This window comes from Trichosurus vulpecula, chromosome X (assembly GCF_011100635.1).
Source record: "Trichosurus vulpecula isolate mTriVul1 chromosome X, mTriVul1.pri, whole genome shotgun sequence".
In the NCBI taxonomy this organism is placed as follows: domain Eukaryota; kingdom Metazoa; phylum Chordata; class Mammalia; order Diprotodontia; family Phalangeridae; genus Trichosurus; species Trichosurus vulpecula.
The window spans coordinates 22,579,575-22,590,924 of record NC_050582.1 but is presented as its reverse complement, the minus strand read 5'-3'; positions in this window follow the sequence as shown (position 1 = coordinate 22,590,924).

Genomic DNA, 11,350 nt, shown 5'->3' with positions numbered 1-11,350 from the left:
CCAGCACCATTTTAGTTGCCAAGTCCACTGACTGTCTTCTCAATGCTCGTAGCCTTTGACAGTGTTGATCACCCCTTTCTTCTGGCTATTCTCTCTTTCCTTAGTTTCTCTGATACTCTTCTTTTTCTGGTTCTCCTCCTCTGGTTCTTCTTATATAGAAGACTCCTCCTCCTCTGTACCTTTTGCTTATGCATCTCCCCACTTTTGTTTTCTAAATATGGTTGTCCTGCAGTGTTCTGTTCTCATTCCTCTTCTCTATTTATGCTTTCTCCTTTGATGACCTTATCTAATCTGCTGGTTTCAGTGATCGCCTCTATACAAATGGCTTTCAGACTCATACATCCAGCTTTACTTTCTCCCATGAGCTTCCCCCCCACTCCCCCCACCATTACCTGCTAGATGTGGCCACCCAGATATCGCTCTAGTACTTCAAACTCAGCGTGTTTCAAACTGAACTCCTCCTTTCCCCGCCAAAACTAGTGCTGTTGAAGGAATCACCAATGATATGGTCACTTAGGTCTCCAGTTATAGATTCATCCTTAAATCTCCCCTCTCTCTCCCCTCCCCTCCAAATAGTTGCCCAAGTCCTGTTAATTCTACCTGTATTTTATTTCTTTCATCTGTTTTCATTTCTCTGTTCTGGCTCCCACCCTAGTCTAGTCTCTCATTCCCTCTCACCAGGACTACTGTGGTGACTTCCTAACTGGTTTCCCTGCCTCCAGTCTCTCCCTTCTGTAATCCATCCTTCAAATAGCTGCCAAAATAAGCATTCTAATCTATAGGTCTGAATATGTAATTCCCTTGTTCGAATATCCCAATTACTTTTAGAGCATAAAATACAAACTCATTTTCTTGGCGTTTAAGGACCCTTCCAATCTCGCTCTAGGCCACCTTTCTAACCTTATTTCCCATGACCCTCCATACCCCCACCCCCTTCTCCCCTTCACACAGTCTACATTTCAGTTAAATTGGACTTCTTGCTGTTCTTTAATCTGGGCTTACTTACCCTCCTTTGCTTCCGTAAATTCTTGTAGGACCTGAGTTCAAATCCAGACTCTTACTGCCTGTGTGACCTTGGGCAATTCACTTAACCCTTTTCATCCTTGGTTTTCATCCCTGGTCCTCATCTATCAAGTGAGATGACTTTTGAATTAGACTGAGTTTGTATTAGATGACTTTTGAACCTCATGCCTACAATACACTCCTTCAGTAACCCCACCTATTGAAATTCTTTTCTTCCTTGAGGGCCTAGGTCAGATGTCATGTCCTGCACGTAGCTTCTTTCTTCCCTAATCCCTTTAGCTGAAAGTGATCTCTCAGAAAATCTCCACAGATTATTTTATTTCTTTGACTCTCTCTCTTTTGCTCTTATCACATTCTGCTTTTTAATATACTTACTTCAGTCTATGCCATGTCCTCTCCAGCATACTTGTACTACTTAATTCACATGACTATTTGGAGAAAATTGCTTTGGAAACCTCAGAGCAAGAGGAAGAAGAGGAGAAGATTCTAAGCTCCTATGAAGGTAAGAGGCCATAAGGTTTTGTCATCTTTACATCTTCAGAACCTAGCACAGTGCCATCTTTTAGTAATAAGCACTTAATAAATATTAGCTGAATTTAATTTAATTGAACCAGGACCAGGGCTCAAGGTCCTGCCTCTTGGTTTTATGCTAAGCAGGCCACAATCTGGTTTGCAGGGCATTTGTCCATGCAGATTGTCAAACCATAATGTTGATTTCAGTTTCCATTTTCTTATTCTACGTTCACTTAGGTGGTTCTAAAAATCTCGTGTTAGATTTCTTTTGTACCCTGAACAACTTTCTTGCCATGGTTCCAGGCAACTTTTAGAGGGGATGGGGGGCGGGGGAAGCTCCTATTTACCTGGAAGAGTCAGAATCATTGGACTTAATTTATTAAGACTTTATACTTAGCAGCTGAAACAAATCATTCTCTTAATACCCCTTACAGCAGATGTAGAATTATTTGCAAATATCAAAGATATTTGGCCACATATTATTGTTCCATCTGTGCTACAAAATTTTGCTTGTGTGTATTTATAACACATATAATTTATCTAGAATATCTATTACATGTATCTGTTTCAATACTCTGATCACCCTTCTGCCCCGTTTTTGAACTTTCTGTTTTAAGACAAGAGAATCTGTGTTATATTAATAAAGGAACAGGTGTGGTAATTAGTAGGAAGACATACAGTGGAGGGATATGTGTTAGTATTTTGGAAGATCAGAGCTGGCAGAGCCAATCTAGCTCCCTAACTCTACAGTTGATGAAAGTGAAACCTAAAGAGGGGAAATTTGTTTTCCAAGGTTACATAGGTACTAAAATGGCAGAGTCACTTGAACCCTGGTCTTCTGACTAAAGGTGCAGGATCCTTTCCAACATACATCCATGTGGTGCTAGGTGGTCCTGGGTGGCACAGTGGCTAGTCAGGAAGACCTGAGTTCAAATCTGGCTTCAAACACTCACTAGCTATGTGACCCTGAGCAAATCACTTCACCTCTTTTTCAACCTCAGTTTCCTCATCTGTAAGATGGGGAATAATAGCATCTCCCTCCCATTTACTACTACTACTGCTACTACCACTACTACTACTACTCTACCATACCGTCTCTCAATCATTAAATCCACTTTTAACATTCTAGGAATAACAGAATGTCAGAATTATGATCTTTGTGATTATTGGCCAATATCTTTCATTTTCTCTCCCCCCACTCAAGTCATCATTTCCTTAATTAAATACTTTCCTACAGTCTTAAACCTAGTAAATGGAGGGACCAATATTTGAAACCGGGTCTAGTGACTAGCAGTGCAGGAAGTGATCTTTTCATGTTATCACGTAGACAACCTCATGGTAGCGATGTCAAATTCAACTAGAAACCAATCCCCGTGGCAGCATGTTGACTTAGAAAATCACAAATGAACATTATCTAGGTTGTATTTTGTTCAACATTTCCTAATTTCATTTTGATCTGGTTTGGGCTACACTCAGGAGTTTTAAGGCAGCTTGGCAGGCTGAGAGTTGGACATCACTGGTTAGTCTATTCCTCTCCCATACTGATTTACCCAAGAAGTAATGGGATTGAATTAAAATGAATATATTTATGACTAGGGTACATTTTGATTTCTATCGGAATAGTTTAACTAGTCCCAAAGACTTTAACTCTCCAGTAAGTAGGTTCATGAGATTTAGAACCCTCTCATTTTAAAGACAGTTGAGTCCCAGAGAGGGGAAGAGATGTTTGCCCAACAAAAGTACATTTTTATTACCTTAACACATGTTCACATTCAAAGATAAGTGTAATAAGTAAAATTTCATTTTTTGAAAGTCTGTGGTGTAATGGTTGGCCTGGCTCTTTGTTCTAGTAGCCGGACCTACTTCAGTTCAGTCTGCACCCTGTTCCAAGCCCTTACTCTAGAGAAGAGGCTTATTAGGAACCCCATGGCAGTAGATCACTGAGCACTGAGGTAGCCTTGCTTTGCTTGATGCCCCAGGCGCCAGTAACTGGATTTCGTTCTGGCAGCTAGGTTGAGTAGGACAGTGGCTAGGACCCTGGAACAGGAGTCAGGAAGATCTCCATTTAAATCCAGCCTCAGACACTGACTGGCTGTGTGCCCCTGGGTGAATTACAAAACTGCTTTCTGTCTCAATTTTCTCATCTGTGCAATGGGGAGAACAAAAGCACCTACATCCCAGAGTGATTTTGAGCATCAAATGAGATGACAGTTGCAAAGCAATTTGCACACCTTAAAGTACTACAAAAACGCTAGCTATTATTGTCCCCCAATGTCTCCCAGAGGCTCCCCATCGGCCTGGTCCCCAATTTGTTCCTCAGTTCCACAGTGTCTGGGCTCCTGCTTTATTTTTCAGTCCCTTGAGGCCTCCTATGACAACAGCAGCAACTATCAGGGTTTCCCTCTTCCCTCCTAAGAGTGTCTTCCTGATCATCTAAGGGCACAAATATGCCCACCCCTGTGGAGTCCAGGCCCCTAAGACTTGGTGGATGACCCAAGACAACACTAATCACTGCACTCTGCTCTGGGGTGGGGGTGGGGGGCCAAGGAAGGGAGGGGGAGTAGTTTACTTAAGCTAAGTGCTATCATCCTAATAGCCCTTCTGTGTCATAGCTAAGTAAGCCCCCTTTTGTTAACGCTTCAGTCACCTCTCAGTCCCTCATTGCACTCCCTCTACCATTGAACCTTAACTGGCCTGCCCTTAACACCTCAGATCCTGCCTTGTTCCCCAGTCCTCCAGGGTCTGGATTTCATGTATTGCCCTCCAGTCTTCAAGGGGACAGGTCCCCTGATGCCTTCTGTGGCCCTCAGTGACGTGGATTGCTGCCACGTTAGCCATCTGGGCCCATGTAATTCTCCTTCACTATCTCCCCAGGAGAGACATTCCCAGGCAGCTAGGTGTTATAGAGAGGTGGTGGGCCTGGAATCAGGAAGAACTGAGTTCAAATCTGGCCCCAGACACTAGCCATTTGACTTGCCCAGGGCAAGTCATTCAATCTCTGCCTCATTTACCTCATCTGTAAAGTGGAGGTAGTTATAGCACCTGCCTCCTGGGGTTGTGAGGATCAAATGAGATAATATTTGTAAAGCACTTAGCACAGGGCCTGGCACATAGTAGGTGCTTAATAAATGTTTACTGACTAATTTATTGACTGGAGCAAACATGTAAATTCATATAGAATGGTTGAAGTTGGCATCTTTTGAAGTACAAAGGTCTTCCAGTCAGCCAAGTTGCTACCCTACACTGTCCATGCTACAAGTATTTCCTCTACTACCGGTGGCATGGGCATCTTCGGGACAGTATGTCCCTATGGGGATGGAGGATTGTTTCTTTCAGATTTTACCATATTATTCAATTTAGTTAAGCGTCTTTGCTTAAAATTAATGCATCCTCTGGCTTGTACTGGTAGAACTGAAGCATCAGATAAGAGGTTGGAGAGTTGTGGTTTTGAATAAATGCCAAGGAGTGCATTGAGACTGGGCATAGCTTTCAAGGGGCTGTGCTGAGGGGGACCTGGGCTACGTTTGTGGGAACTTGGCCAGGATTTCTATTTTTGTCCACTCCAGCATTTGCAGAGCTCCACTGAAGATTTTTTTCCTTTTTAATATCTTTTTCTCCCTAGGCTGAAATTAGATAAGAAGGTTTACTTGATGTGACTTTTACAGGGCGTACCAGTTGATTTTGAAATTAACTATTACACATGTATCAACGTGTCATTGAAGTTTTATCCTTTTTTGTTGAAATAACATTATGAAACTGTCATTATATATTGCATGTTTTGAATTACCCCAGGTATTCATATCTTGGAGGATTGATGCTCAATGACAAGGCTTAACCCTTACTGGGAACTGTTGGTTTGGGTGGGTACCTGCTGACTGTGATGATGACAGTGATATTATAGAAACTCTGGGTCATGTTGTCCAACACAACATCAGTAAATGAACGTACTACCATCTGAGTATATCAATGCCAAAGGGATGTGGAATAATAAATGGGCAATCAGCTGGAAGAGGTGAATTTTCTATCTACTTTTGAAAGTGATAACATATCAATAGAGAGGAAGACAGAGGGCATTCTAGATAGAGGGAATTATACAAAAGGCATAGCAGACTGAAACAGGTTTTGTGTAGTAAGCAAGGCATGTATAGGGAACAGCAAGAAGCTGAAAGGTTTTGATTTTGTCCAGTAGGCAGTATACATAGACATTGGTCTGGTTTTGGAGCAGGAAATGTGGACGGGTGCTCATAATTGACAATGTTATTCCTTTAACACCATGGAAAGACAATGTGATGTCATGGATAGAGTGCTAGATAGGAAACCAAGAAGACTTGGGTTCAAATATGATCTTTGACATATATAATCTGTGTCAAGTCAACAAACATTGATTAAGCACGTAATGTTCCAGGCACTGTGCTAAGCACTGGACCACATGTAACCATGGGCAAATCACTTTATTTTCTTTATTTTTTTAAAATAATGTTTTATTTTTCCCCAATTACATCTAAAAACAATTTTTAACATTCATTTTTAAAAAAGTTTTGAGTTCCAAAATCTATCCCTTCCTCCTTCCCCTCCCTCCTTTCTGAGACAGTAAGCCATCTGAAATATGTTATACATGAGCAGTCATGGAAAACATTCCCATCTTAGTGATTTTGTGGAAGAAAACTTGAAACTAAGAAAGAAAGAAGGAAAGAAAGAGAGAGAGAGGAAGGAAGAAAGGAAGGAAGGAAGAAAGAAAAAGAAAGAATAGTATGCTTTGGTCTGTATTCAGACACCATCAGTTCTTTCTCTGGAGGCAGATAGCATTTTTCATCATGGGTCCTTTGTGATTGTCTTGGATCATTGTATTGGTGAGAATGAGAATAGTTAACTCATTCACAATTGTTCCTCATACAATGTTGCTGCTACTGTGTACAATGTTCTCCTAGTTCTGCTCACTTCATTCTCTATCAGTTCATGTAAGTCTTTCCAGGTTCCATTACAGTTATATACCACAATTTGTTCAGTCATTCCCCAACTGATGGGCATCCTTTCAATTTCTAATTCTTTCCCACCACAAAAAGAGCTTCCATAACTATTTTTGTACAAATTAGTCCTTCGCTCTCTTTTTAAAAAATCTCTTTGAGATAGAGACCTATTAGTGGTATTGCTGTATCAAAGGGTATGCACAGTTTGATAGCCCTATGGGTATAGTTCCAAATTGCTCTCCAGAATGGTTGGATGAGTTCACAACTCCACAGCAGTGCATTAGTGTGTCCCAATTTTTCCATATCCCCTCCAACATTTATCATTTTCCTTTTCTGTCATAATAGCCAATCTGATAGGTATGAAGTGGTACCTTAGAGTTGTTTTAATTTGCATTTCTTTGATCAGTAGTGATTTAGAACTTTTTTTTCATATAACTATAGATAGCTTTGATTTCTTCATCGGGAAACTGCCTATTCATATCCTTTGACCATTTATCAATTGGGGAATGACTTGTATTCTTAGAAATTTGACTCAATTCTCTATAAATCTGAAAAATTAGGCGTTGATCAGAGATACTTGCTATAAAATCCCCCCTTCCCAGTTTTCTGCTTTCCTTTTAATTTTGGTTGCATTGGTTTTGTTTGTGCAAAAACTTTTAAATTTAATTTCATCAAAATCATTCACTTTACATCTCATAATGTTCTCTATCTCTTGTTTGGTCCTAAAGTCTTTCCTTATCCTTAGATTTGACAGGTAAATTATTCCATGCTCCTTTAACTTGTTTATCGTATCACCCTTCATATCTAAATCATTTACCCATTTTGACCTGATCTTGGTATATAGTGAATCACTTCCTTTTCTTATATATAAAATGAGGATAATATCTATTATATACATATGCACACTCATATATACACATGTATATATATGTATATATATTCATATCCCCATATATATATTTATCCATATGCAGAGAGAGAGAAAGAGAGGAGAGAGAAATGGAGAGACAGAGAGAAAGAAAGAGAGGAGAGAGAAACAAAGAAACAGAGAGAAAAGCAGAGAGAGAGAAATAGTGAGAGTTTTGCAAAATTTAAACTGCCATAGAAATGTTTTATTATTTAAAAACAGAAGAAGGTATAACTTCAGAGCCCATCGTAAGCCAGCTTTCCCTGTTCTTTTCCCATCAACTTCCTCACTGCACATGAGCAACCTGGACCTTTGGCCCTTCTGATTTGGGTGTAGTGGTCCCAGATTTCTAGCTCTGGTTCCTTATATCAGACACCACTTGCTAGCTCCATTCTTGGTTCTTAGCATTCAGTTTCCTTCCCTGTGCAAGGAACAGCTGCTATTTCTCAGTGGCCAATAACTCACTGGTTAACGCTTGATCCATGACTGGCTATGGCAGGAGCAATGTGATAAAAAGGGTACTTGAGATAGACTTTTGAGCCAGTTCTACGTAGAATATATGAGAGAGTGGGAAGTCATTGCAGTAGCATAACTGTGAAGGAAGAGGGATTGAATTGAGGGCGGGGCCTGTGAAAATGGAAAGGAACCAACAGATCCAAGAGAAATTGTTAGGTGATAATGAGCAGGACAGACAGTACTGATGAATTGGCTGGAGGAATGGTATCATGTTTAGCCCATAAGCTGGAAAATTAAGCTAAAAATCGAAGCAGTTTGCTCTTACACTATTGCTGTTGGGATCTCATTAACCTGAAAATCCAGTCTTGTTTCTGTGTCTGACATACGTCTTTGTCTAATGAAAAAGTGATTCTGAAATGTAATTTAACCTCTCGGACAGAAAACTGTAGGATCGGACCTCAGAAACCATCCAGTCCAACCAATACACAAACAAGAATCCTCTACAACTTACTTTGCCTGTAGGCTTCTATTGAGGGGAACCTACTACATCCCATGGTTGCCTGGTCTATTTCCCATAGCTATTATTATTATTACTATTATTATTATTATTATTATTATTTTGAGGCAATATGGGTTAAGTTACTTGCCCGGGGTCACATAGGTAGTAAGTGTCTGAGATGGGATTTGAACTCAGGTCTTCCTGACTCCAGGGCCAGTGCCCTATCCACTGCAGTGCCACCTAGCTGCCCCAACTCTAAGTTTTCCTCAAGCCTAAATTTTCCAACTTCTGGCTAGTGCTCCTAGTTCCAAAAAATCTACACCATCTTCCACATGACAGTCTTTCAAATACTTGAAGACAGCTATCATGTACCTCACAAGTCTTCCTTTCTCTAGACCAGGGTGTCTTAAACTTTCTCTACTCGAGACCCCTTCAGCACTTCTCGAACTGCCCATATGGGTCTAGTAGACCCCATTTGGTCTATTGGGTTACCAAAGTAACCCAATTCCTTCAACCATTGTGCATCCGGCATGTCCTCAGGGCCACTTCTGGTTGCCTCCTTTAAACATTTTCCACTTAACGGCTTTCCTAAAATGTGATACCGAGAGCTGAACACAACCTGCTACATGTAGTCTGCCCAAGTAGCGAATGACAGGAATGCCACATCCCTAGTCCCAAGCTCTGTGCCTCTCAACATAGGCCTCCTTTCTTGGGTGCCATAGCATATCTCTGAGTTATAATGAGGTGGCAGTCCACTGACCAGAGCCCCTCCAGGTCTTTTGCAGATGAGCTGCGCTCTGGCCATGCTGCCTCCCATCTATTCCTATTTTTTATTCCCAGGTGCATGACTTGGCATTTATTTGTATTCCATTTGATCATGTTAGATCCAACCCATTGCTCTGGCCTGTGGGGATCTTTGGGTATCCTGACTCTGCCACCCAGTGTGTGAACCTTCATCAGCAGGTTTGCTGCCTTTATCCAAATCAGTGATAAAAATGGTAAATACCACAGAGCCAAGCAGAGAGATCCCTGGGGCACTCCTTCCATTTGCTGGAACTTGGCCAGGATTTCTATTTTTGTATGTTTTAACATTACAGAGATCCATCAGAGCCTTTTTATCCCCTCCTACCCCAGACCATAATCAGGAAGGTTTGCTATTAATGGCTGTTCTTTGGATTTAGCCATTCAACCAACTTGGCATCTATTCAAAACTGTATTCTCATCTAGCCCCAATCTCTGCATCTTATCCACAAGAATGGCATGAGAGACTTGGTTTAATGTCCATCAGACTGTCATTTCTTCCAGGGCAGGAATTGTCCTTTACCTTTCTTTGTATCCTCAGTGCTTAATTCAGTGCCTGGCACATGGTAGGTGCTTAATGTTGTTGCTCCTTCTTCATTTCTTGAAGTTGGCCAATGACATCCCAGGGTGATATCTTGACTTGAGCATGAATTGGATTTCAGTGAGGCAGAGTTGCACAGTCGTCAGCCTCACTCTCTCTTCCAGAGTCAGCAAAGTCCAATGGCAGGACAAAAGTCAGGACAACTGGCAACAGCCTGGGATGCAGTGGATGACCTTGACACCTTTGATGTCTGACCAAGCTCTAAGTACTCCACAGCACCTGCTTCAGCCGATGTCATAGCCATTGGATAAAATTGTTCTCATTGGACCATTTTGCTGGAGGAAGACTTCACGTGCTTTGGGTAGACACCCTCCCTAACTCACCAACAGGTCTGAGGCCTTTCAGTTACCCTCAACCTGGATTAGCCAGAGACTGTAAGTTCTCCAGCACAGGTCTCCACCCTGTGGCTTTCTCTGGGCGAATCTTCTGCTCTTTTTGAAAGCCTCAGGACAAAGGCCCTTTGTGTCTGTGGACACACTGGTCCTGCTTGCAATGGGAGGCATTGGCTTTTCAGGGGCTGAACCCTTCTGCAGTTGCAGGATGAAAGGATTCACTTCCTCTAGTTTCTCATTAGACTTCTTGAGGATTTTTTTGGTCTGGTGCAAACTTTGAAGTTTCACTGAAGTAGTTATGAGGAAGCTGGGCGATGGGAGCCATCTTGGCAGGCATTTCCTCCACATTATTTTCTATATATCTGGAGCTTGTAAGTAGAATTTATTTTACATCATTGTATTTGTTTTCATTTTTATGACTATTCAGCATTCCTTACCCTTAGTGAATCATTTGCAACTGGTTCTTTTGGGCTGATTGGAACAGAGCTACAGTGTATGAGGGACAACTGAGAAGGTTCACTGATCACATGGGAGACAATCCAGGAACAGGAGGAGTTGACCATCAAATGGGAAGGAATCATACCAAAGGCTTACAGATTAAGTCATAGATCAAAGGCATGCACTCCAGGACACAGGGGTCACTCCACATACATGTATGTGTTCACATACTTACAAATGAATAAGTTAGTACGAGATGTCACAAGGTTCCATTTCTATTTGATAGGGAGATTGCAGTTCTCCAAATTAATAGCTAAATTAAAATTAGTGGGGGACAGGAAGTTCAGGAGAAACCTTGGGGCTGGTTTTCCATGCAGACCCTCAGTTAAATCCTATGATAGAATTAATATTTTTTGTTGAATGTTCATGACAGTTGGCAGTGGACCAGCTGGACACATTGCACCAGCCCTTTTTTTGGGGGGGGGGTGGGGAGACTTCCTTCAGGCCCTGAATAGGTGGATGTACTGTTGTCAGCCTGGTCCTTCTGCTCTGTGATGCCTGTAGAGATGATGGCCCCTCCTGAAAATCTATCTACCTTCTCTACTGCAATTCAGTTCTCTGTATGACCTACCCCTTCTTCTCCCTTGACCTCTCTCAGAATCTGTATCCCTGGTTCTGAGAAAGCTCTTCCCTTTTATGCAAATTCCTTAGGGGTGACCCAGCCTCTCAAAGTGGCTCTGATTGATTCAAGGAAATGTATAGGCCCTATTCATACTTGCTTCTGATTAACTGATTCAATCAAGAAGTATTCTT